Source organism: Lepidothrix coronata, unplaced genomic scaffold (assembly GCF_001604755.1).
Source record: "Lepidothrix coronata isolate B3197 unplaced genomic scaffold, Lepidothrix_coronata-1.0 Scaffold23, whole genome shotgun sequence".
Taxonomy (NCBI): Eukaryota; Metazoa; Chordata; class Aves; order Passeriformes; family Pipridae; genus Lepidothrix; species Lepidothrix coronata.
The window spans coordinates 2,886,879-2,911,676 of record NW_016690203.1 but is presented as its reverse complement, the minus strand read 5'-3'; the positions used below and the strand labels follow the sequence as shown (position 1 = coordinate 2,911,676).

The window sequence follows — 24,798 nt, the reverse complement described above, 5'->3', positions numbered from 1 at the left end:
TGTCTACTGAACTGCAGCACTAAACCTGTCATCCTAGCCTGGGGCTGCATAGCTCAGGGCAGGAGGAAGGAAATACAAGATTTGAAGTACATCTTGTATCCTTTCCAAAAGGATTCCAAAATCAACAGATACACTGGGCCCTCCCTGTACAAAAGCCTACACATCTTAAATTGCAACCCTTGGAATTCAGAGATTCGGTAAGTCGCTGAGACCTCTCCTATTTAGGGGCAAAGAAATGGGTACAACAGTAATCACAAATCAAGTGACACAAACCAAGGTCTTGGAGCCTGCATGTCTCCCACCCCAGTCTGTGTCCTGACTAGCACACTATAAATCATAAATATGCAGAAATCTGCCCTCCTCTTCTCTTTGGACATTTTGGACACAATTTTATTTTATGGGAAGGAGAGGCGTTGGGGAAGGCTGGGGAAATATCTGGCTTTTATTCCTGAATCATATTTTCAAACTTTCAAAATTTCCACTGTCTATGCAGAGGCTGCCAGTCAGGTCTGGTCATCTCTTATTTGTGTTTTTTCTCACTTGGGATCCAGAGCTTTCCTTTGGTGAGGAACACTGCTTGTCCATGAGATCTCTCTCAACAGCACATCTTAATGATGGCTGATGGGCACTGTGATTTTGGGCATGTTTTAGGCATGGTAATGCCTGTGCATTGCCAAGCCAGAACGCTATGTCTAGTAGTTCCAAAGAAGCTACAGCAGGTGGTTTTACAATGACAGATTTTATTTTTGATTTAAATTATACTGTGTGCTCATTGTTTTCCAGAGCAACAGAAATAATTAATCTTCTTTTGAATTTAAGAGTCTCATCCAAAGGCAAAGGCTCTGCTAGATTTGCCTTATCTTCAGTAAGCTCGACCCAAAGCCAGAAAAGTCAGGGAGAGATGACAGTGACATGAACAAACATCGTCTTACTCCTCTCCACCTAATGCTTTTTGAGACAAGGAGACTAAGAGCAACAGACCAGTGAAGATTCATGTCACTTCACAAGAGCAAAAAAACAGCAAGAGGACAGTTTTCCACCTCATAGGGATGACAAGAACATCATTATTTTCCAAGAAGCGAGCAGATCAAAGTCAAAAAGGAAAAACAGGGCCTCCAAGTGTGTCCCAACTTCACCCCTCTGCAGCTTTGCTGCATTCATCTAGATAATGGCAAACATCACAGTACCGTTCAGTTTCAAAGGAAGCTACTGAAACACACTGCGCAGGCTCGAAGGGTTAATGACCTTTCCCAAATCTTCGCTCGCGAAGACTGGCCATACGTACACTGAAACACACAGACAAAGCTGGCTTAACCACTCTACACTCTGGCGTTCCCCCTCAGTTACACCAGTGCCCTGATGCTGGGGCTTGGCAAGTGGATTTGGGAAGGGTCATGAGACCTGGAGTTATCCATTAAACAGGCTACAAATATATCCAATTAATCTTAGACATCCTGGCAGACCGTCAGCAATATGGTACTGCATATATTTATACTGTGCTCCAGAAATTAGATTCTGGCTAATTGCAGTCTGAATAAGGTGTTAGCAACAGGAAGCCAAATTTGGTATGGGCAGATTACAAACAAGACAATCTTAGGGCATACAAAGGAATAGCTATACATTTATTATCAGTCACTGAAATAGATCAAGAAACAAAATCTTACAATACAAAATTGATGTAGAAAACCTACCTCCTCTGCTGAGGGAGCAGCAATGAATGATAATGTTATAAATACAATGGTATACTCAAAGGATAGGTTTTGCTCATCAGTCAAGGAGCCCATAAATGAACTCTGCTGCTTTTAATGATATAATATACAAACAAAAGAAAAGGAAAAGAAAAAGAGAAGAAAGGGACATCACATGGCAGAATACTGAGTCTTTTGATCTCTTCCCTACACACCCAGTATTTCTCTGATGTTAAGCTCTGACAGGCAGTGACAACATCAATGAATAAAACTCCAATAATGGTTGTAAAGTGAAGTACTTCCATCTATCTCATTTTCTTCTAAAGAATCCCAAGTTTAAAAAAAAATGTAAGAAGCCAGCTGAGCAAATCACCCTCTAAGAGAAACATCTCTAAGTAACTGAGAGGTACTTGGAAAAGATAAAACACAGAAATGGAAACCAACTGCCTACCGGGGCAGGTATCAAAGCATAGAATAGGACATGCAGGTGATGAATGTAAAAAAAAAGACACAGAAAGCCAAGCTTATTCAGCCAGGTCGATATCAGACAGTTTGAAGAGCTCTGGTAGTAGCAGAGTGCGACAAGAACATGCCCCTCCGTGATCTATACCACCATCCACATCTTGCCTCTTTTTTACAAATTGCTTGCCCCCTTCACACATTGAAAACTTGTGGCCTTTTATGGTTCATCGAACAGTTCTATATTATATTTCTGATGTATCTAACTTGGTACAGAAGAAGCAAAACTAGGCATACTAATCAAGATGGCAACAAATACTCAGAACAGATCATTGTTAAATACAGAAAAACCGCTGTATCACTTTCATCATACTTGAAGGCATTTTATCCGTTTTTCTGAAGTTCCCACAAGGAACTTGCATTGGTTGCCCCAATCTTTGCATTTAAGAGGCTTACATGTCTCAAGATTTAAAACTTGGTTTTCAGAGTAAAAAGCAGGATGATAAAATGCTATCAAAAGCTGACAATGGAGTTACAGCATTGGAAAAGAGAGAAATCAATAAGAGGAGACAGAACTGAAACAGGCAAGCCATCTGCTCTCTAAAGACCCAAAGAATTGAGATGTCCTCTTATCCGTGTCATCATGTCAACACTGTGTAATAAAAATGAGAGGGTACTGAGCCATCATGACCAATTCCATCTTTTTTTTTTTGGTTTTATTCCTAAAGCTCCTCAAGTCAATGACACAGATATACAGAATTCCCAGAAAAGGTGGCTAACATTTCTTCGGTAGGGACACAGAAGTTTTCACTGGAAAACAAAGAACTGAGTCATCTTCTTGCATAAGCTTGACCCAATCTTGTGTACACTTTTTCTCCCCATACTATCTAATTTACCAAAGTGAAGACCTTGCTTACTACTTATATTTTTCCTACAGTTTCTGTCAATAATGAAAATTATATTGCAGTTTTGGACAAGACATCTTCCAGGGCTCCTCAAAGTAAGCCTGGAGCTTTGCTGGGTGACAGCCCATGCAAACCTGGCTGTGAACTTCCTATTGCCAGTGTGGTGTCACCTGGAATGGTACACAACTGTCTTATTTTGTGGCCAGCAGTTTTTGCTACAGGTAGTTTAACAGGATACGAGTTAGTCAATACAGAGATGCATGTGAGCAGTTAATGACATGCCCCAGGCTTGGTGATATTTCTTCAGCTTTATTTTGGGACATAAAAGTCCCCTCCTCTCTTTCCCCATCCCTTTTCTTTTCTTCTGCTGCAGACTAGCCAACTGAAATAACTGCTAGTGTTTAAGGAAAGCCTCACATATCACTGATTAGCCATTTGCATTTCCTAGTCTTGGCATGTAAGCCAGAGGTATGTCCCTCTTATAGCCCAAATTGACCCTTTTGTTCCTCTTTTCTTCCTCTCCACTGTCCTCCCTGCCTGCAGGCCATGTCCAGCCACAGCAGCACTAACAGCATCCCTGTTAGTCTCTGATCTCAGGTCAAAATCACAGGTAACTGAGGAGCTTCTGTTAGTCCCCAACATGCAACGCACACTGACGAGAGCAGGGCACTGGGACTTTGCCCTCTCCTTGGAAAGGAAAGGTAAAGGATCATGTCCTGCCTGCCTTGGGATTTTAACATCTGGAAGTTACCATGAGCAAAAATCACACTTTCCTCTTAGAAACTGTGATTTATTCTCAGTCTGCAAAACACCAAGGGTTTGTATCTTTTGGAGCAGGAAGTGATGCTGGTGGAAACAAAACGGGCCACCTGTTGGGACATGGAGTATCTTTGTTTGATCTCATCAACTTCAGCATAGCATCGTATTCACCCAAATAAACCACGACAGAGTTCAACTGACAAAAACAAACCAATTTTGTTCTATAACCTGTTCTGCAAAGGAGACATATTTTACATCACAATGAAAGCCCATGCCCTACCCTCCCTGCCTCTTTTTTTATGGTAACTATCCCTCAGAGACTAAAGACTCACATCGCATAATTATATCAGCTGTTGAAACCACAAACAGACCTGTACGCACATGCACAACCCCCATACAGAACACTCTCCCTTTCTGTTTGGAAAAGATATTTATCTAGAAGCTCTAGAAGAAACACAGTGGCAGAAAAACAAGTGTTGGAATTCCTACGGCAACAGTATCTCACTCCACGCTGATTTTCAGGCATATATAAGATCATAGAATAATTTCTGCCTAAACAGCAAAACCCTGAAGTATAGGAACACATAATAAACAGACTGAGTCTGAGCTCTGAACGAAAACTTTTGGGTATGTTAATTCTTAATATTATTTGTATTTCCACTACACTTGCACCTAAAGACCCTAAAAACCTGGAGCCCCACAGTCCTTGGCACTAGGAATGCAAATGGCAAGACAGAGTACTTTCCTCCCCCCCCTCCACTAAAGGACTCATAGTCTATTTACAGACCAGCAGGTAGGTGAAAGGAAATCCCACTATCTCCATTTTACAGACAAGAAACTTGGGTATGGAGCAATACACTGATGGACATGTCTGAAGTTGCCCACAGATACTCTGCAGAGAATGCTTGAGCTGATAACCCTCATCTGTCAGTGAAAAAAATCGCTCTGCTCTGTGTAGTCACTCTCTTCCAACACACTTTTAGGTAACTGCTTTCCGCTTAGGTTTTCTTGCCAGATTCTCTGCATAAAAATCCAAAGTATTGCACTTCATTTGTTCCACTCACTCTTTCTGTTAGGTCATTTCTGGGTGTCTTTGAAGACTCTACAGTTCTTTCTAGCCACACTAAAATAGAGATGTGTCTAAATCATGTTCCAGATCAAGGCTCAGACTTCGGCAGGACATTGAAATTAGCAATTTTCATTGTATGAACATCTTAGAAAAACCCCATTGAAATCTCTTCGTCCTGCACTTGTTCCACCAACTACTGTTCTCTTGCTCATCAGTCATGTCCTCTGGTATGACCCAGCACTGTCACAGCACTCCCAGAGACCACCAAAATTAGCACTCTGAGAAGTGCTCTGTACATACCAGGAAATGTTTAGCATTCCAGTGCACTTCGATTGCTTGTAGTTCCAGCTCCTTTTGCTCTACAAGCTTATCAATCACTTCCCCACGTTCACAAGCAGAAAGTATTTTCATTCCCCTTCATGCTTCTGGAACTTTCAAAGTGCCTCCACTTGTGTTGTCTCCTCAATTCTTGTCTGTTTTTTCCTTAGAATTTTTTCAACTCTTCACCATCCTTATTCTCCCAACATCTTCCTCGCAGCCCTCCTCTGGCAGCATTCAGAGCTCAGCCCTGATTGCTCTTTTATTCCTGGAGGTGACTCATATCTTTTTCTACGCTTGACCTCTCTCTCTTGGTTCAGTCTACCATGTCTGATTGCTTCTATGGCATCCTGTCCTGTATATCTCTTGGCCATACCTCATTCTTCCCCCACATACAGTTTCGCTAGTCCATTTTCAACACCATTTCTGTTATTCTGTCACCCAAACTTTCAGTATAGGTGCTTTATAGACCCCATCTCTATTTTCCAACTAAATTAGCATTAAACAAATCCATTCCTTTCAGTCCAATGGCTAAAGCATCTCCCACTTCAGTGTTCATTACTGTAGCCTCCTGCTTCTCTTTGAGCTCCTCACTTCTTATTTTTTACCTCATCAAAATGCTACATCCACATCAACTCCCTTTACCCTTACTTCAGTGAGCCCATCTGCATCTCCAAATTCTTTCACCAACTGCTCTCCAAATTACATGACCTCCCTTCCAAGATATATGACGCAGCACCTGCTTCCATCTTTTCCTTCAGTTTCATGGTTATCTCTTCTACTATTCTCTTAGTCATGATTTTTGCTAGAATGGTTACCCTCCCTTTGGTGGTCTTTGAAGAATTTCCCTATGTTTCAGCATAAATTTTCCTTTTCCTAGTGCAGTAGTACAATGAAAATGCAGAGTAAGACAATGACTAGAATCCAGGACTCATAACTGGATTTGGAGGATATTTCAGCATTAAATCATTGTGTCCCACTGATTTGCCTATGCTATAGGGACTGAATCCTGGTCTTTGTACACAGTTCCAACAAATAAAATAGTTGTTCAGGTCACAGGACTCACACAGGACTTTTAGGTATACTAGTGCAGCTTTAGGCCTGCAAGACCATATATAAACCATATATATGAATAAGAGGGTGGGGGGGTTCACATTGCAAAGTTCAGTGGGTTCCCCTTATAAAAAGTACTAAATAGTCACTAACTGTGAGGATGCACAGACATCTTGAGATCCCAACAGGCTTCTTCATATCTGACTTAGTCACAGATTTTTACCTGATCTCTCCAGAGGATATTATCATCACATCATAATTTTGTTCATTATATCATCCTTTCCCTTCAAGCCCCAACAGGTCCAGAACAGGTATTCATCAGAGAAAAAACTGGTGTCTTTTAGTCCTGAAAAATGTGACAGAGTCAAACCACTGAGCGTGACCACCTAGCATAGCTGGGACTACAGTTCCTTTACTTTCTGAAAGAAACTCATAGCTGTGCATGCTGGTGGGAAAAAAAAGATTAAGGCTGTACTGGTATTAAATACCTTTTAAATTATGATCTTATAAGTTATTTGCATGAGGTGGAATGAAATCCTACCCCACAGAAGGAGAGGGTGAAAACGGACCGATGAGATGCTCTGGAAGCCTGCTGGCTGGGAGCCTCTCTGCTCTAATCTTTGCCTCTCTAGGGTTACTAGATTATCTCCTGTAAAGAGGCACACCCTCCCCTTGGAGTACCTAGCAGTTTGAAGCTAAATAATGAAATATAGAAAAGAAAGCAAACTCCTTGAATACATGCCTATTTGTCTGCTAGGAGGTAAAAGTAACTGGAGTTATACATTCATATGCATCCATGTGTATATGTATGCCTTAAAAGGGAGGAAAGCATGTTCTTTTCTTACTGTGCTAAGATGTCAAGTACAAGGTTGCAAAAAAACCTCAGCAAAAGACGTTGGTGCAACCGAGTTTTAGGTCATTTCAATTAATCTAGGAAAGCACATTTTAACAAATGGCTTCATTTGCTTTTAAGGATAAATAAATCACACTAATGCTGTAAAGTAACTACTACTGCTGGACATAGCTCTTCATTTAATATCTGTGAGGCTTGCTGTCACTAGCAGCACATAAGAAGAAAGAAAACACTCAACATTTTGTATAGCCTTCATCAGACTCTTCCCTCTGCTGTATTGGCATAAGCAGTAAGAGTGCTTAACCCACTGTGGGTTTCCAGGGTTCTCAGGCTATCTTCTCCCTCTCCACCAAAAGCAATTCCCTTCAGCTTTAGCTGCTTTTTAATCAAAGAAAACTATAATCACACTAGCAGGATGCTAATTCTGAAGCGACACTATCAAAACCACAGTTACTTCATTAAACTGAAAACCTGTGGTTGACAAAGGACCATGAGATCCCAAATAATATTTTGCTCTTTTGCATAGAGCAAATGAAAGCAGATTTGGTTAATTAAAATATTATTATTAATAATAGTAATAATACCAGCCTCAATGAAAAAGCTGAAAAATGAAGTGCCAACAACTACTAAGAACCTCAGCTCAGAAAACAATAACACTTTCATACTCACATTTATCACCAAAAAAAGCCTTTCCCTGACCTTCAGAAAATGAGATCTGTCTACCACATCTGTTAATAGGGAGTCCTAAGTCGAGTGCCTTCAGTCCTAAGTAACATGTAAATCCACAAAGCAAAACAAAGTAATACAACATTGAAAAAGAATGTGGGGTAACATCTGCGAGGCTATTTTTTCCTGAATGCTTTTATGCTGTTTTTAGTTCTCAGCTTCTCCTAATTGCTGACTTTGGCAAAATCCAAAGAATTTTTCATTGTTGCCTTCAAATATCTGCCTTCCCAGAAACATAAAAAACATATACTTACCTGTAGCAACACCTGTGATCAATTATACCTTCACTCTCTGAATACCCTCTGCAGGTTTTGCTCAGTCCCAAATGGAGAGGGGGAAGGGATGAGAACAGTTGTCTGAAGAGCACTATATTAATTCCAATAAAAATACAATTTTCCCCATGCATTTGACAGGACCATGAAAATCACACTAGTCAGATTCCAGGTAAATCAGTCCTTCCAGATACTGAGTTGAGTCAAGCAAACTCTATTGCAGCACGATAAGAAAAAAGTTGATATATCAAGGCAGAAAACCCTGATCTAAAATTCATGGGAATGGGAACAAAACACAATCAATACAAAGAGCAATTTCTAGAACAACTGGGGGGGAAAAGGGAAAGAAAAAAAAAAGAGTTGTTGCCTTAACTCTTAGTACAAAGCTTCTGTAGCAAATGAAGGGACCTGTCCCTCTTGGCATCTCCCTGATCGACAGCCTGAATCAGTGCCCAGTGCATTCCTCCCGCGTTCCCTTTCCTCTTTCCCTGGGATCTGTAGAGGAGCAAGCCGAGCATCCCCGTCTCCGACGGGAGCGCACACATGTCCGCGCACCCCCCATGCAAGCACACGCGCTCCCCTGCCTCGGTCCTACACCCACAGCATCTCAGCACTCACCGTCACGGGCTTCCTCCCCGCGACTGCAGTTGCTGCAAATGTGTTTGATCTCCTTGCCTATGTGGTACTGTATCACAAACGAGACATTGTTGTTAGTGGTGCTGGTGGGCTCCTTCAGTGGCTTCATCCTCACTAGATAGAAAGCTTTCTTTTTAGGTTTCTCTCCACTCATGCCTGAGACCGAGCCCTGCCTGCAGCCAGCAGAAGGAAGAGCCAGCATCCCAGGCTGCCTGGCGTGCATGCAATCCGCCATCCGCTCCCGCTCGCCTCGGTGTTTAGCTGCCACACACACAACGGGGATGAAGGGGAGGGCTGGGGGAGAGGGGGGAGGCGGGAGGCAGAGCAGGCAGAAGCGCTGCCTGAGCCTTGTTGCCTGCCCTCCGCGACCCCGATCCTTAACCAATCCCCCGGGCTGGGCTGGAGGATGGTCAGCGTGTGCCCGCTCCCAGCCTATCCCTAAGCCGCGGGCGCCGGACACGCGTTTGGCGGCACGGTGGAGCCTGGCACACCTTTGGATACCATGCCGGCTGCGAACACACAGGAGGCAGATCCTCCCCTCGCCTCCCCCTCTCGCTCCCTCCGCTTCTCCCATGCCTTTCCCCGTTCCCGCAAGCCCCGAGCCCCGCGTCGCCCGTCGGCCGCGGCCCTCCGGGACGGCGGGCACAGCCAAGGCTCTGCCAGCGCCGCCGTCCCTGCCAGCGCGCCGCGATCCTTCGGCCTGGAGAACACGGCAACAGGGCCGGCACGGCAGCCTGTCCCGATGAATTAATATTTTACACACAAAGGACTGTCCGACAGCAGGCTGACTGCGGGCTGCAGACCCTCCCCGTGCCTCTGCAGGCAGCTGCGGCTCTGGGGGTACGGGGCCACTCTGCTTCAGGTTCCCCAGCAAAACCAGACCCCACCCGCTTTCTATTCTTGACTTTTCTCCCCTTTTGCTTCTTATAAAAGACAGAAAAGGTTCCTGGCCTGGGCCGTGCAGGGCTCACTGGACAGTGGCTGGCATGGCCTAGTGACTTCAGCCCAGGTCCCCCTGCAGCGGGACTGCTCCTCGGTGGAAAAGGCTGACCTGACTGGCAGTTTGATTTCCTTTCGACTGCTTATCTGGGGGATGAACTTCTTTGTCGCCCTTGACTCCCGCTCAAATTGCAGCTGCTCCAGAGAACAGCCCGATCGTTCTCGGCTGCTGGTAGCCTGGGCAGTGCACTTCCAAAACTCCCCCAGCCTGAGAGGGATTATAATCCCTGGCCAGACATGCTGTCAATCCCTTGCTGCCCAGCTGCCTCCAAAATGTGCTGTTTTCATGGCATAGTTAGCAACCCAAGCTGCCCAACCGGCCAAAGCAGCAGCTCAGGACAGTGCCTGTGACACAGAGAGAGGGGAGCAAAGGTGGGATGCTTGCTTCTGTCAGGCTTTGGAAGGAAAGCCTGAAGAAGAGATGATAACCTCTGCTATTCTGGCTGCTATTACAGCAATGCAAGTGCTGCTTCTTTAAATCTTCAGCAAGCTATCAGTTTGGCAGGCACTAAGCAGAGAGAGTGCAATTGGGGCAGACGAAACATGGCAAAGAATAACACCATTCTCCTTATTTTTAGCCAAAGCTCTTGCTTGCTGTGAGAAGAAATCCACTCATTCTGCAATTCTTTACCATTTCCACATATTGTTGCCACATGTTTTACTGCAACAAGAGGCCAAAAGAGTCTTGATTCTCTTCAACTGCACATGAAACAGTCAGTGAGATTTTTGCCTAGAGAAGCCAGAGCAGAAACTTAAGGATTCAGTGCTACAGTTTTCCATTTTCTCAAGTTCACGCCTGCACACACACACACACACACACACACACACACAGAGGCACACAGAAGATGCATGAAACGAAACTGCTGACCTACTTCTTCTGCATCATTCTGATGCAGGTCTGACTTCTCACCTGGCGCTCCTGGGAGTTGAAACCTTGAGATGTCACGTACAGCAAAAAATGCAAGGCTTTACTTTCCTCAGCAGTGTTCACAAATCAGACTAGGTGCTATCAGATCTCATAGAAATACGGACTGAAGCATGGTCTCAGCAGAATTATGCTGTTCACCAAGCCACGCAAGCATCCTACACACTGGGCTATGTATTTGCGTTTATGCCGAAAAGAGTCAGTCACCTCAGGTGATGTATTGCCCCAAAGGACTTGAGTTTGCATGTGTTGCTCATCTAAAATTCTTACCCATTTCATATAAGTGGAAGGAGAACAGGGAATGCAGAATTATTCAGGAAGAAGCAGGTGAATTCCCCGAATGTGCACATCATGTAGTTATGAGTTAATGCACTGAGAAGCCATCCCTTCGAATGCATGATGCTGAGATACTGTTTGTTATGTTACACATTTGGAAAGCAAAGGCTGAGAAGAGTTTGATGCGCCACCAGTCACACAGCAGTTCAAACACTTGCAGTGGAATTCCTTCTAGCTTATTCATTGCTGTTGAGAACACCTTCAGTTTGGTTGTGATTCAGAAAATAATTAGGTGAGCAGAAGATACGACCATAATTCACCTTCTGAACTTGCCTACAGTTCAGAGGTGTCACTGGTACTCAGCACTGCTGCATTATGGAAATGGGTCAAGAGAGGAAAGCACATTCACTTGTCAGCTTCCCTGAATTTGGGAAGTATGAGTGTTAATGAAATGCAGGGTGAACTCAAAACTGGAATGTCGTATCTGTTGTCTCAGGGCAGTATTCGAGTGTTGTGTCTCACCCGTTTTAAGAAAGGAAACTAGAGTGATGCATTCAGCAGAGCTGAAGACCAGCAGAGCTGGTCCTGTAAGGCAAATGGTCTCGTAGTTCAGGAATTGGGTACGACTTAGGATATGAAAATCTGGGTCAGGTCATCAGTCTTTTTCAGCGTCCCTCTGTGACCTCAGACAAATTATTTACAATAACTTGATATCTCAGCTCCTTGGCTAAAGAACAGTGATGTTGACATTTCTGTTTTTCAGACAAATTTTATAAAATTATATTTCAAGGAGCTCTGAAAGTGTTTGGAGGGGAAACACACAGACCTTTCAAATACAGAGATCTACTGTTTATAGCAAAATGAGAGGGGAAAGAGGAAAGATTCCATTAGGCTTAGTCCAAATGGTTCACACATTCTAAACTCAAGCTTTTTTTGTTTCACTACATTTTGTTTCAATGGTATTTATCTCTACTATTCCAAGTCATTTTATTCTAAAACTGTAAAATTCAACTTGGATCTGACAATAGACTTGGTATTCAAACACTGCATTTTTAGTGACTCTGTTATTATCTCCCCACCCCAAACAATTTTTAGAGAGGGACAGGAGCAACTCCTTTCTCAGGGAACTGGAAGATTATCACCTATGTTTTAATCCACCCTCACATGTACTCACAAATACTACATGAACGGACAGAATTTTTTGCAAGCAAATCCCAGGAGATTGCAGAAGCCCAGTTGCTCTGACATGTTTGGGGACATTTGGGAATTAAATAACTGGTCCAGCGAGTAACACTGATTCCATGTGGATAAGAACCCCAAATTATTATGGAGAAAGCCCAGTGTATTTTTGCTTGCAGGTGCCATGTATTTTGAATGCAAACAAGCCCTGAAGCCATCTGCTAGTATGTCTCTTGTAACATGCACTTCGCTATAACATGCAAATTGCCTTCATTCCTAAGAGCTGCCTTATAGAGAATCTGAATTTGTCACAGCTCATAAAACAAAAATATGTTTAATTATGATCTGTGTAATTATGGTGAAAGCTGCCACTGCTAATCAGTTCCAGGACAAATAATGTACAACAAAGGTATGACAGTGTTCCTGTAGAAAATTACTTGTTTTGCCTTGTTTTTAAAGATAAGTAAAAAAAAAAAAGGTGTAATAACTCTTTCACTGCCTCAATACTTGGCATAATTTTATTGCACAGTGGACAACAAAATCAATGAACAGGATGTCAAACGGTTATTTGACAGTGAATCAACAAACTTGCATTCTATTCCCAGCCCACATTTGCTTCTTCTGTAAGCCTGGGAAACCAAGCCTTCAGTGCCTCTCCCCTGCAGCCTTTGCCATTAAGGAGAGTGCCATAAAGAAGAGGTGAAATCAGCATCCCTTTTAACCAGAAGACTACTGAGACATTGGGTCATACCTGCATCAAAATCTTTGAGGCCTGACACTGTCTTACCACTTTTTTTCCCTGGACAACGTCTCTCCATGTCACAGATCACTTGGCTAAGAGTCTCTTTTGGGACACTGTGCCCTCAGAAAGCAGGCAAGCTTTTGGCTGCATTTTCCACACCACAAGAAAAGAATATTTATTCTTCTTTCTCCAAGCTGTGGCACTGTGCAAATGCCCAATGCCAGTCGGGACACCGCTGAAGTCTGTCCTACAGCCCTCAGCTGAACAACACAGAGGTTTCTGTGTGGGCAGGACAGGCTCCCTCCTACTTCCAGCACAAATAGGTGGAAAACAAAACCCATGCGGAAGCCTCTCACCCTTGTTTCTTTAAATCAAATGATGTCTTGGAGAGCTGTAGTGTTCCCTTGAAGAAGCTGTGGGTAACAGAATGGCACTGTCCATGTGAAAATGCTAGACAAATGCAAGTCTAACAAGGCAGTATCACTTCTCAGCAGTTTAGTATTTCTAGCCAAAATACCATGATTCATGTTTTACAGTCTATTTAGGCAGTGATGTTTTTACAGGGATGCCCCTGTACTTGGCAATTTTTTATAAATATTTTCCTTTTCTTCATATTTCCTCTGCCCACTGTACTACACATCCCAGTGAGAATAAAAAAAAGAGATAAAAGATAAATTAACTAATTGCCAGCTGCTCTGGTGATTAATGCATACATTGATGTTGTATTACACATACTGAAACAAACTGGTCAACTTGGAGTAAAAAGGAAAATACGTACAATTTACAACACAGGAATCAGCCACTAACACAGTACCTCCTTTGGTAGCATCTTTAATTCCCTATCAAAAAAATGCCCCCAAAGCCATTTCAGGACAGCTGACATTTGCCAACATAATTTGTTGCCAGGTAGAGAATCTTTCCAGTTGCAAGGCACAACTTAAACGTGGATACTCAAATATTTTCTATTTGCAAGGCAGTTAGTGCAGCAGGAGGACTCCAGTCCATGGCAGGGGCTCCAGGGTGCTAGGCTGACAGTATTTCTGCTTACTACATGGCACATCAGCAAAACTGAGAGCGCAAAGAGGAGGGAGAATCAGCCTGAGACTCCTGCAGGCCAAAATTGAATACGACCTTTTTAGTTCTGCAGCTATAAACATATTCTTAAGCAACAATCCCAGCTACTCCTTGCAGTTACAAGCCCAAGAGAGCCAGGTGATGAGTGCCACAAAACAAAGGCAAACTGAAGGAAGAAGAAAGGAAATAAAATTCCCTTTCTTGGCTTTTCTACATTCAGCAACACTTCTGAAGCATCACACGTCTCATTCTTGCTCTACCTGCATGGCTCTCCACATCCTCTGCACATGCTTTTGCTATGATGGAGTTCTCTCCTTATTTAGGAGAAGCCCTGCTTTATTTCAATGTGATGCCATATGGTGTGATGAAAATGAACAGAAAAGGTTACACACAAAAAACACATAAGCTTAGAAACACCTGTTTGCTGCAAGAGTGAAGAACTACTAATGGCAAAGGCCTTCTAAGGATAAAAAGGAAGATGTCATCCTACCTAGCAGGACAGATGGAAAGTTGCTGAGCCATTGCCATTTGAATGCCCAAATATATATGTGCAATTAATGCCCAAAGGCTGATGAAGCTAAGGGCATCAGCAATGAACCAGTGTGGAGTCTGGATTTGTAAAACAGCTGAGCAAGCAACCATTAGCATTAGATGACACTGAAAGGAAGAGACAATCTTTATGCTGAAATTATAGGTGAAGTTCTTGCTCAAGCAGAGCTTACTGCAAGTCCTAGCACAAGAGCCACCAGTCACTACAGTCCTAAGAAGGTCGTTACCTCCCATCTTTGAAAACCCACTCTGAATTTTTGTATCTAATTTTGATGTGGCATGCCCTACGGTTTTATGATCTGTTTGGAAGGACTTTGTACATCCTGCATAACTGGCTTTCCAAAAGAATGGAAACCTACACCATTTTTACCTTGACAATACACACAGGATAGAGCTGAGACATGAACTGGGACTCAGCAGCACCCCTGCATGTTCTAAACTGAGAGTATGATATTGCTCCTATCTTGAAGTTAACAAAAAGCAACTCCAAAAACCTCAGTGCAATTATAAGATTGAAACCGAGGAGGAATCTGAATTAAGTTCTGCCTGGCCAATTTAGTAATTCAGATGGCTGCACATCTTAACATATACCAAAACACAATAGTGCTCATGACTTGGAAGGCTCACAACATTGCAGCACCTTCCTTGCTAGTTAGTCCCTGCTTGACACTGAGAGAATAAAGTACAATATACACTGGATTTTCACACCCCACACTGCCTCACTATACCTTTTTCTTACTGCATATAAATAGAGTAACAGCTCCGCACCTTCTGCTTTCCTCTCATCAAAATCAGAGCTGTCTTATTTATAGATGCAGAAAAATATTTTTAAAAGCCTCACAAAACCAAACCCACAGCCAGGTATCAGGCTGCATCTATAATTCCACAGAAGGTTCTGTTCCCCCACAGCCTGCTAAAAAAGCCTTATTGAGGAGAGAAGGCAGAGTGTGCCTGTGTGCATACCTGTGAGCCTAACAAGCCCCTGGAGGAAAAAACTGAATATGACTTATTCTTGTCCAAAACGCTTTGAGACATGAAAAAGGGAGAGGGAAGGTTCAAAGGAGGAGTCCAAGCCTCTAGAGTAAATGAAGTCAAGTACTGGTCACCTCTGGGTGACAAACAGGCAGAACTGCTCCCACATAATGGATTAGTTTTATATTGTTTCCTACAGATACAGAAACTAGGCACTCATGGTTTTGTGTTTTGTTGTCTCCAAGTAAAACTACATGTTTGAAAAGCAAAGCAAAGAAAGCAACGAGAGTATTCCAGAGCTGTGCATTACAACTGTTTCATAACAAGAACCTTAATTTGGACAAAATCAAACGTTTGACTTAAAATAACAAGGAAAATACAGCAGAAGTCCTGGATTTACAACATTCAACAGAGAAACTTGAAACTGAACGGAACCTATCAAGGTTCTACTGTGATAAACCTAAGACAGCCTTTTCTGGAGACTCTTGCATGCAAAGAAAGCTCAGTAAAGCAGGTCATGATCATCATCTTTCAGGATGCCACTATGGTTTTCTCGCTCTTTTCTCAGAAATTGCACGTCTCAAGATGAGAACAAAAGAAACAATGCTGAGAAAAAATCTACTTGTCATTGCTAGTGCCTGGAAATCCTAGGTGATTAACTTGAAACACCCAAGAAAACATCAGTCATTCTAGATCTGCCACTTGGGATATCCTGAAACTCTATCCCTTTTAGAGTGTGTGGGATAGACATGAATATCACAAAATCCCATAAGTTTAAGACTTTCTATTCCCTATCACCAGGACTGAAGGACTGAGCCATATACAGTGATCTGTCTACCCTGGTTCCAGAAAGGTCTGAGTCATCTGGCTTTAAGGAAAATTTAAGAAAATAGGTCAAACTGAACTTCCCATCACAGGCAATTACAGTGAAGTCAATCAGCTTGCACAAGCATTGCTCTCAGCACAAACTGCCCTCACACTTCTGTCTACAGAACTAATCAAATTAATTCCTGATCATATCAAATAGCATGGCTTTCCTCAGAATATACAGACTAACATTCCCTGTTGATAATCCTTACTTTTATTGTTGCTTCTCAGGCCAAAACTACGGAGAAGGATCACACTGAGGAATCTTTGTTCAAGTAATACATTCAAAATAAGTAAGAGTGTGGCTTGAAATTGCTAGGACGCCCAAAAGATTTATTTCCAAGCAATTAAATAGATGGTTATTATCTCAGAAACTCTCTACTGGATACTGAGATCACCAACCTACAGCAGAGAAAGTTACGATCAGCACATAATAGGGATGACTGGTTTTTTTTCCTTTATAAATGACTCATATTAAGTCTGTTGCTTGTATTTCAGAACAGTTTACTTGAAGGTCAGGGGTATGACGGTGCATGAAGCACACTCATTTAGGGAACACTTTCACACACAAAAAAGAAACAGCAAATGAAGAAGAATACGTTTGACAGACTTGGCCCCAAAGAGCTCATTTGCAGTAACACAATTATAGACTCTTACCCAAACTTTCCAGGTCAATGGCCTGGGACTTGCCATGTCTCTTGTGCACGAGTGGGTCACAGCTACACAAAACTGACGAGTTTTCATTTCAGTTTTACAGCTCACTACCATTCCTGTGGTTTTCAGTACCACTGTGTTTGAAGCAATGCAAGAAAGTCATAAAATGCAAAAGGCTTTGGAGGATGGATGGGGGGGGAAGCCAGACAGCAAGTCCACTAAAGTCAAACCCTGACCAAGCTCAGATGAATGATGAGAGGCTGAGCTGAAGGAGCAAGCTAAATGTTCATGAGGTCTAACAGAGGTACAAATGAGTAGGCAGGCAGGCAGATTCAAATGGTAACATGAGGCAAAGGGAAGTAACATTGAGTAGGAAGAGAAAGAAGATAAAGGGAAGGAGAAAAGATGAGGAAACCTGCGAACAGACACTTAAACTTTCAGGGTGCCTTTGAAACAGTAGACCCTCTCAACCTTCAGAAGCTTCCCCACCACTGAAAAGCACTTTGTAATCACACATGAACAGTGCAGGAAACAAGAGTACCAAGGCAGCTGCAAAGGATGATTAAGGTACATATGCTAGCAAAGCTGTAGGGGGAAGCTTTCATAAGCATCTGCCTCCACTGGGCCTGACAGCAGCACATACTGTCAATCACCTCACTTCAATAAGCGCTCACATTTTTCTCAAATTAGAAATTAAGACAACACAAATCTCTAGGAATAGCATGCAGTTTCTATATGTATCACCTAGTGAGCTAGCAGCTTGCAGTACTGAAATGAAGCAAGAATCTTCTGACATTATCATGAGCTTCTTTTTCAGTCTTTCCTCCTTCAGCATAAACACAGGGTCCTCTGAACAGAACAGAAATCTGCATGAGGAGCTTTTTACTTTCTCCAAGAGAAAAAAAAAAGCAGAAAAAACTGATTCTTACTGTCCTCTCATTAGCCCCTATTATCCCTACTGTGTCCCATTTTTCATCATCAGACTCTTAGTCTGACTCTTAGTCACTGCTTGTACTTTCACTGTGGACTGGTATGAAGCACAAAGTATGGAGGGAAAAGTTTGGCTTTGTATCAGTCCCGCGTCATCATTTGTCTGCCATTCCCATAGTTTACATAACCAGGTTAGTCTGTACAACACCAACAGACAATACATGCACCATCTACAGATCTTGTTGACAAAAAAACATATTAAGCATTGTTTGCATCTTTAAAACCTTGAATAGCGCTCAACACAAAGAAGCTGCGGTGTGCTAAAGGATCTGAAGAAACAGCTGTATAATCAGTTTTTGCTGGAACATATTTTCATGCGAATCTTGGCAAGCTCTTTAACGCCTGCCCATTGGTAATGCCTCAAGATCCAGGCTAGATTTTAGTAATTTTTCAGGGCCTTTTATAAAAGGAGGGAATATTGACAGCTAAAATCTAATTCAGCTTTTTCAGTGATGCATTGCCATAATGTATACCAACATATCTATAGTAATCTTCAAAATCTTAGCCATCATGTGTATAAATTATTCACAAGAAATAAAATCTTACTCGTAATATTTGCTAATTTTTGAGGTTTTAAAGATTCAACTGGTCCACCTGCATGATCCATAATGCCTACCTGTCAAAACCTAAGTCTCCAGGGGACACAGGTAGCATAAAGAGCTGGATTTTTCTTTTCCCAAAGGTTTAAACCAGAGAAGAATGTGTGACTGAAGGCTGAACTAGAAAGGATGCAGTACAATACGCATTCCATTCACAGTGGAGGAAATGCAACAAAATAGTGGTAAAACCCACTGCAGACCTTTTTTATTACTTTGTATTACAAAAAGATTCCAAGGGGCCCCAGCAGAGCTTAGGACTGCAGTATACAATGTACTATGACATTTTAACAGACTTTTTATCCAAATGATCTTCATGTTTTCTCTAGAACAGTAATCCTCTGAGCTTAAAGCATCCCAGCTTCAAGACTTTGTTGGTTGAAAACTGGGAAAGCTCTAAGTGCATCATGAGGCCAACAGCAGATGGAAGCTTTCAATCACTTCATGGGTTATTGCTGGAAATATATCAACAAAATGTATACTAAGAGGTCAAACATATCTATGTTCCTTACATCACCATGAACAACTAAGAATTTAGCATTCATAAACAGTACTTAAAGATCATGCTGGAAGAAGATTTGTAAAAGAACACAGTTTGCATTCTCTTTTGATGCTTGCATTGAATCAGGCACTTTTGCATAAAAAGATACTTTCCCCTTTCCACAACAGATTAAGGCCTTAAGGTGAGACTACTGATTACTTACAGCCAAGCATAAGACCAAGTTTCCCAGGAAGGTTATAAAATCTCCATCTCTGTTGGTTTTCAAGGCTGGAATGGGTAAGTCCCCAAGCAATGTGATCTAACTAGACCTGCTTTGAGCTCTGGAGGTCCCATCCGACCTAAATTATTCTAAAACATTCAATCAATAGTATCCTCTTCTGACTTGTACTCTATTCAGCTAACAATCAAAGGCAGTCTAAGGTCAAAGACTAGCTCACAGGTGTGTGTGTGTGAGGGTACTTCTGCACTCTGCAAGTGTCCAAGCTTGCTTGTCAGGGTAACAGCTTTCAGCCACTCAGAAGAGTTATCTGAGTGGGATGTGACCATGCTACAGCCCTTTGGTAAAAAGGTGGTGAGTCGTGCTCATGGGAATATAAACAACTTCTCAGTTTTCTCCAGGGAAGCCTTTTGGCTTTCTTCCTCCTGGAACTTGAAGCTTTCCTTCTTGAGAGATCTCATACACTGTAAGCTGCAAACAAGCCTTTCATACCAAGAAACTACTTTTTCCACCCCCCCGGCCATCTTTTGCCATTTTTCTAGCCCTTTCAAGAAATCCAGAACTATGCATATTTTGCAATTATGCCTTGTAACCTTTCCTGATAAAGGTTCCTCCATCACTTCCTAGCCACCTCCATCCGAAGGAACGTCACCTCCACATGCTGGTTGCCAGAAGACAACTACCCTGGGAAACACATGTATTACATGACAAAGGGCTGCTCTGCCTGCCTGAGGCTTCACTGTTGATGTCTACACAGAAACATGCTGAGGGGGAAATGGAAAGGCTACCAGCCCTGACAAAACAGGGCACTAGCTGCGGCTGCACATGGGAGAGGAACAGAAATTTTGTGAGGCCAATTTGGCCTCCAAGTGGAAAGGCAGGGACTGTTAATGGGGAACAAGTGTTTGCTTTGCTCTTTCTTTTGTTCTTCTGACCGAAGCAGGACTTAAAAGGAAAGAAGATGAGAAAACAAAGAATATGGGTTGTAGAGAACAAAGCAGCTTATGACAAAACTATTATGAATAGTTGGCTTGCTGCTTAGCTAGGGGATAATGAAGTTAGCAATTAGAGATGATTAATGGTTGAAGGCGTTTTATAATGATATGGAAAGATTTTCATCTTCATATCAGACAGGTTGAATTCAGGTCAAGTCAGTACCAACTGAACGTGAATGCCATTTGATTTATTTCATCAGGTTGTGTGGAATGAGCTTGGTCTCTTGTAAGCTGTTCGGGACAAAGGCTTATTCATAAGTAATCTGTAATAAGCACCTCAACTTGCATGAGGCAGGGCTTTAAACAAGGTACTGTTCAAACAGCCCAGCCTTAAAAAGATTACAATTCAAGCAGATACAACTGCAAAATTATAATTTAAGTGTGACAAAGAGAAAGATGGCATAGTTTGTCCAATGTCTTACAGAAATGATGTGCTGGAGCTTTACTTGAATCTATGTTCAATTATGAGCCAGTTCTTCCTGTCTGGGCATTTAGAAATTGCACCGTGCCTGTTGGGCAAAACTGCAGTCTATATAAAGAAGCAAAGAACATAAGGTGCCCTTTACTAGCCATCATATTCATCAGCATCTTTCAAGAGTCTGCTTCTGTTCTCACAAATCCCCCTAGTGAGAAAGAGAAGGCGTGTTAGTTGGTACCAAGGAATGGCATCAGTTTTTGGCTTGCTGGCAGGAGCTATAAACAACATTGTGTAAAGATAATGGACAACTGCCTCTTCTACTGGGTTACTGTCAGAGGACCACTGGTGTTTGCAAGCCACAATTTGTAGTTCAGATCCTTATTACAAGAAATTTTTGGCAATTCAGGATTATGAAACCTCTGTTTTTTACATTTTGGGAATAGTATATAAGTACATGAGAAGAGGTTAAAGGTAGTGGAGAAAGAAACTTAATTAAGGGACAAAAAAGAGGTAGGGAAGCTGGAGGAGAGAAGGAATCTAGGAAATTTAGTTGAGCCTGGGAGAAGAAATAAAACAAGGATAAGAGACAGGAAGCTAATACACAGACACCCCAGAGAAACTGTAGTGACCTGACCTGTTAGTGGGGTTATACTGATGCAGCCCACTGTCATTGTCACTGACCTAGCACAGATTCAAAATTCTGTGCAGCACTGAATAAAGTGTGCTTCATCTAGCACACTATTAACCAATGCTACTCTGCTGCATGTTCTACTTCGAATCTGTGTAATGGGACCGTATTGCAGCAGTATAATCATGTTGAATAACTGGACTTTGGGAACTTCTTAAACATAATTTCCTCACGCACTTAGAAGGCGCAAAACCAATGGTGTGAAGGACAGTGGATGGGAGATTAACCAGTCTTCAGGTCCCCATTCTAGGCTGCACTGTCCATATAATTAGATTTTGCATTTTGACAGTTGTTCCAGAGTTAAATTGTATTAGTTACAATTTTATGAAGTTTGAAGCATGGAGTTTAGGACTAGGACTCAGGAGCTGTGAATGTCTCCAAGGCAGGAATAGGCCAACTGAGGCACAACCAAGTAATGTTAATAAAGCATCTGAGGGAGGAGGTGGAAAGAAATGTCTTCATGGTTAGGAAGAAAGAAACACAGCTTTGTAAGGAGAGACAAAGGGAGTCTAGGTTTGGATGGCACAGGAGGTGATCTCTTTTCCTTCATTTCTTCCTGTGCCTTCTCTGAGCAGAACAGACAGAAGTGGACATTTTGGACAACAAAGGAAGGGGGAAGGATTGCAGCTTGATTCAAGAGAAAAAATTAGCAGCTAGCTGAGGTGGTAGAGCAGTCGAGGAACTTCTTTACTCTCACATAAACTACTGTGTTCTGTTGCCTTATTCTTTTGATGTTTTCTTGCATTTGTTAAAAGCCTGTGGATTGAATAAATCTATTATCTTTACATTCTGTCTCTTGACTCATTTGACTCCGAGCATGTAACATAGCATTTTTGCTGCACAGTAATGGTGACATCGGGACCCTTTTACAAACATTGAGATTTCCAGTGCATAGCCCTGGATATCCAAAGGCTTACAGCTGGTCCAATTTCAGAGCTGGTGATGTTAGATTTGACAAAATGACATATCATCCAGGGACAATTATCAAGAGATCCTTACTATTTTGGGAAAATAGTAAGGAAGACTCATGATCCTGAGGATCCCGAGGCATGAAGAACAATGTCCATGACCTTTGTTTTTGTTCACACATTTTTAAATTGAGTGTGGTCATTCAGATAGAGAACACAGAACTCAACTGCTTCACAGAAGCAACTCAGAAAACACACTTTGCCTCTGCATAATAGATACTTGTAAAGTTTAAGGTAGTTCTTCCATGTGTCAGCAAGCACAAGAGGTGCTGCAAGCCTGACTCATTTGCCTCTGTTGACAAGAGACACTAAAATATCAGTATCTTTTATTCCTAAGGGTCTAAAACTGTGTGCCAACATTCTGTAAATTAATAACTTCCAATATTCTACTTGTTGGAAGGACGGGTAGTAAAAAAGGTATTGTTTAGCTATCATTTTAATGAAGATTACAGAGGGTTTTGTTAATCTTTCAATTGTTTCAGGCATTGCCTGCTGATATCTTGTCTACAAAAGGTGCCTGGACGGCAGGTCAGATAAGGCACAGGCCTCTTAAAAATGTGAAAATATTCTTCAAACACAGTTGTGCTGATAAAGATTTTTGATAATGCAAGCCTTGCAAAAATAGTTTCCAGGAAACAATGGATCTACACACTTGGGATGACTTAGTTAAAACCAAAACAGAATAGAGAGAAGACACAATGCAAAGTTTTGTGTTTAGATGCTTGGTATATCTTTATAATTTTAATCTCTGTAGATTAATCATTGCCTGTAGTTCACCGTGCTCTCAAAATTAAATACACTGAAATGCAAACCAAAGATTCTGAAACAAACCCAACCAGAGGCATTAACAATGCTCCAGTGAGTACGCTGGCACACTTTGATATTCCAGGTCAATGAAGCTTGTTCTAAGCAAAACATCTGGAGCACTCTAAATCCAGCTTGCTTTAAAAACTAAATCTATGCTGAGCTTCTCTTCATTTCTTTAAGATACCATTTAATTACAGTCCTGATCAATGCTTTTTTGCAAAACCATTTCCTGCACTACTTTCCCCAATAACAATTAAAATTATTATTTTCTCTCATTCTACTCTGGATAGCTTCTCAGAGCAGAGCATTCAAATCTTACTTTCTGATCATTAGCACTGATTTTTGATCCAAATACAGAATTAAATGTTGGTATATGATCTGAAGGTTTTAGAATTTATTCATACCTTCCTCTGCCTTTTTCTTCTCAGAGATGGATTGAAACAAACACTTGGAATATTTAAGGCTAGATACAGATCTAAGCTAAGGAAATGAATCTTCATTGCTTCTTAGACTTTTTAAAGGGAGTCATTGATATCAGATTTTTTCTTTTATATATATATATTCAACTACGTGAAATTTGGCACCTTTGGAGAATACACTTTCTTGGTAAAAACATAATGCTACCAGATTCTGGTCATAGGGTATTACACAAGAAAATCACCCATCCCCATGCACCACCCCCAACCCCCCACCTTCCACTGCTTCATCTCATGGATAAAATGCAACCAAATAATACTTTTCCTGTGCCAAATAGGCCCGATATGCAGCTGCATTTTCAGCCTCAAGGTTTGAGGACATCTATGTCTCTGAGGTTATGCCTCAGAAAAGAAAAGAGGCTATGTCTCTGAAAAGAAAACAAGCTGGGCACCCTTCATGCCTCTGAAATGTTTTCCTTTATTTACCACAATACTTTGAGGCCTTTTCTAAAACAAAAGTTCTAGACCAACTTCTGTTTGATAACTCTCCTCCTGTATATAACACTGAAATTTCACTTTGGCCTTGTCTTGTGGGAAGCAGCTTTACCTTCCCCCATATAGCTATGAAATAACTACTATAAAGATGATGCCCAGATTAATGTGGAATTAAACTCCCCAGCCATGTTAAGCTGAATGCATATACATGCAAATATTGCTGTAAAATGTCTTATGCATTTCTTAGTATGACACAAGCGAACCCATGACTACAGATGTAATTTTCAAAATAAAAAACTCCACACTCAAAACCTCTCTGGCAACACTATAGGAAGTTTTCTTCAAAGAGAATGACTGAAGTTTATATCAGAAAAAGGCGGCCTCCTATATGTCTTGCTTTAGACACTAATATTGTGTTATGGATGCAGGGTGGAGAAAATATACTACTCAGTTATAGTAATTCTAGCAGAATTCAGTCCTTATGTAGCATGAGCCCATTACAGTGGTGATTATTAGGGCATCACTAAATCAGCAAGATCTCTCCAGATACGACAATACTTAAAGTGTAGCTAAACTGCATAAACAAACATAGAGAGCACCCAAAAGAAAATCCTACTATTTATAATTGTACCATAGTATTTGTAATTGCATCCGTAAGCCTCAGAAAAGATACGAGGTTTAGTCACTATAACAAAGACACAGAAAGAGTCCCTGTCCAATTACAGACAAAA

At 41.7% G+C, this 24,798-nt stretch overlaps 1 protein-coding gene across 1 annotated transcript in view; it reads right to left on the bottom strand.

The window, feature by feature from the left end:
• Positions 1 to 24,798, bottom strand: part of PHACTR1 (phosphatase and actin regulator 1) — a 312,791-nt gene that overhangs the window by 138,025 nt on the left and 149,968 nt on the right. The gene's annotated exons all lie outside the window — the stretch shown is intronic.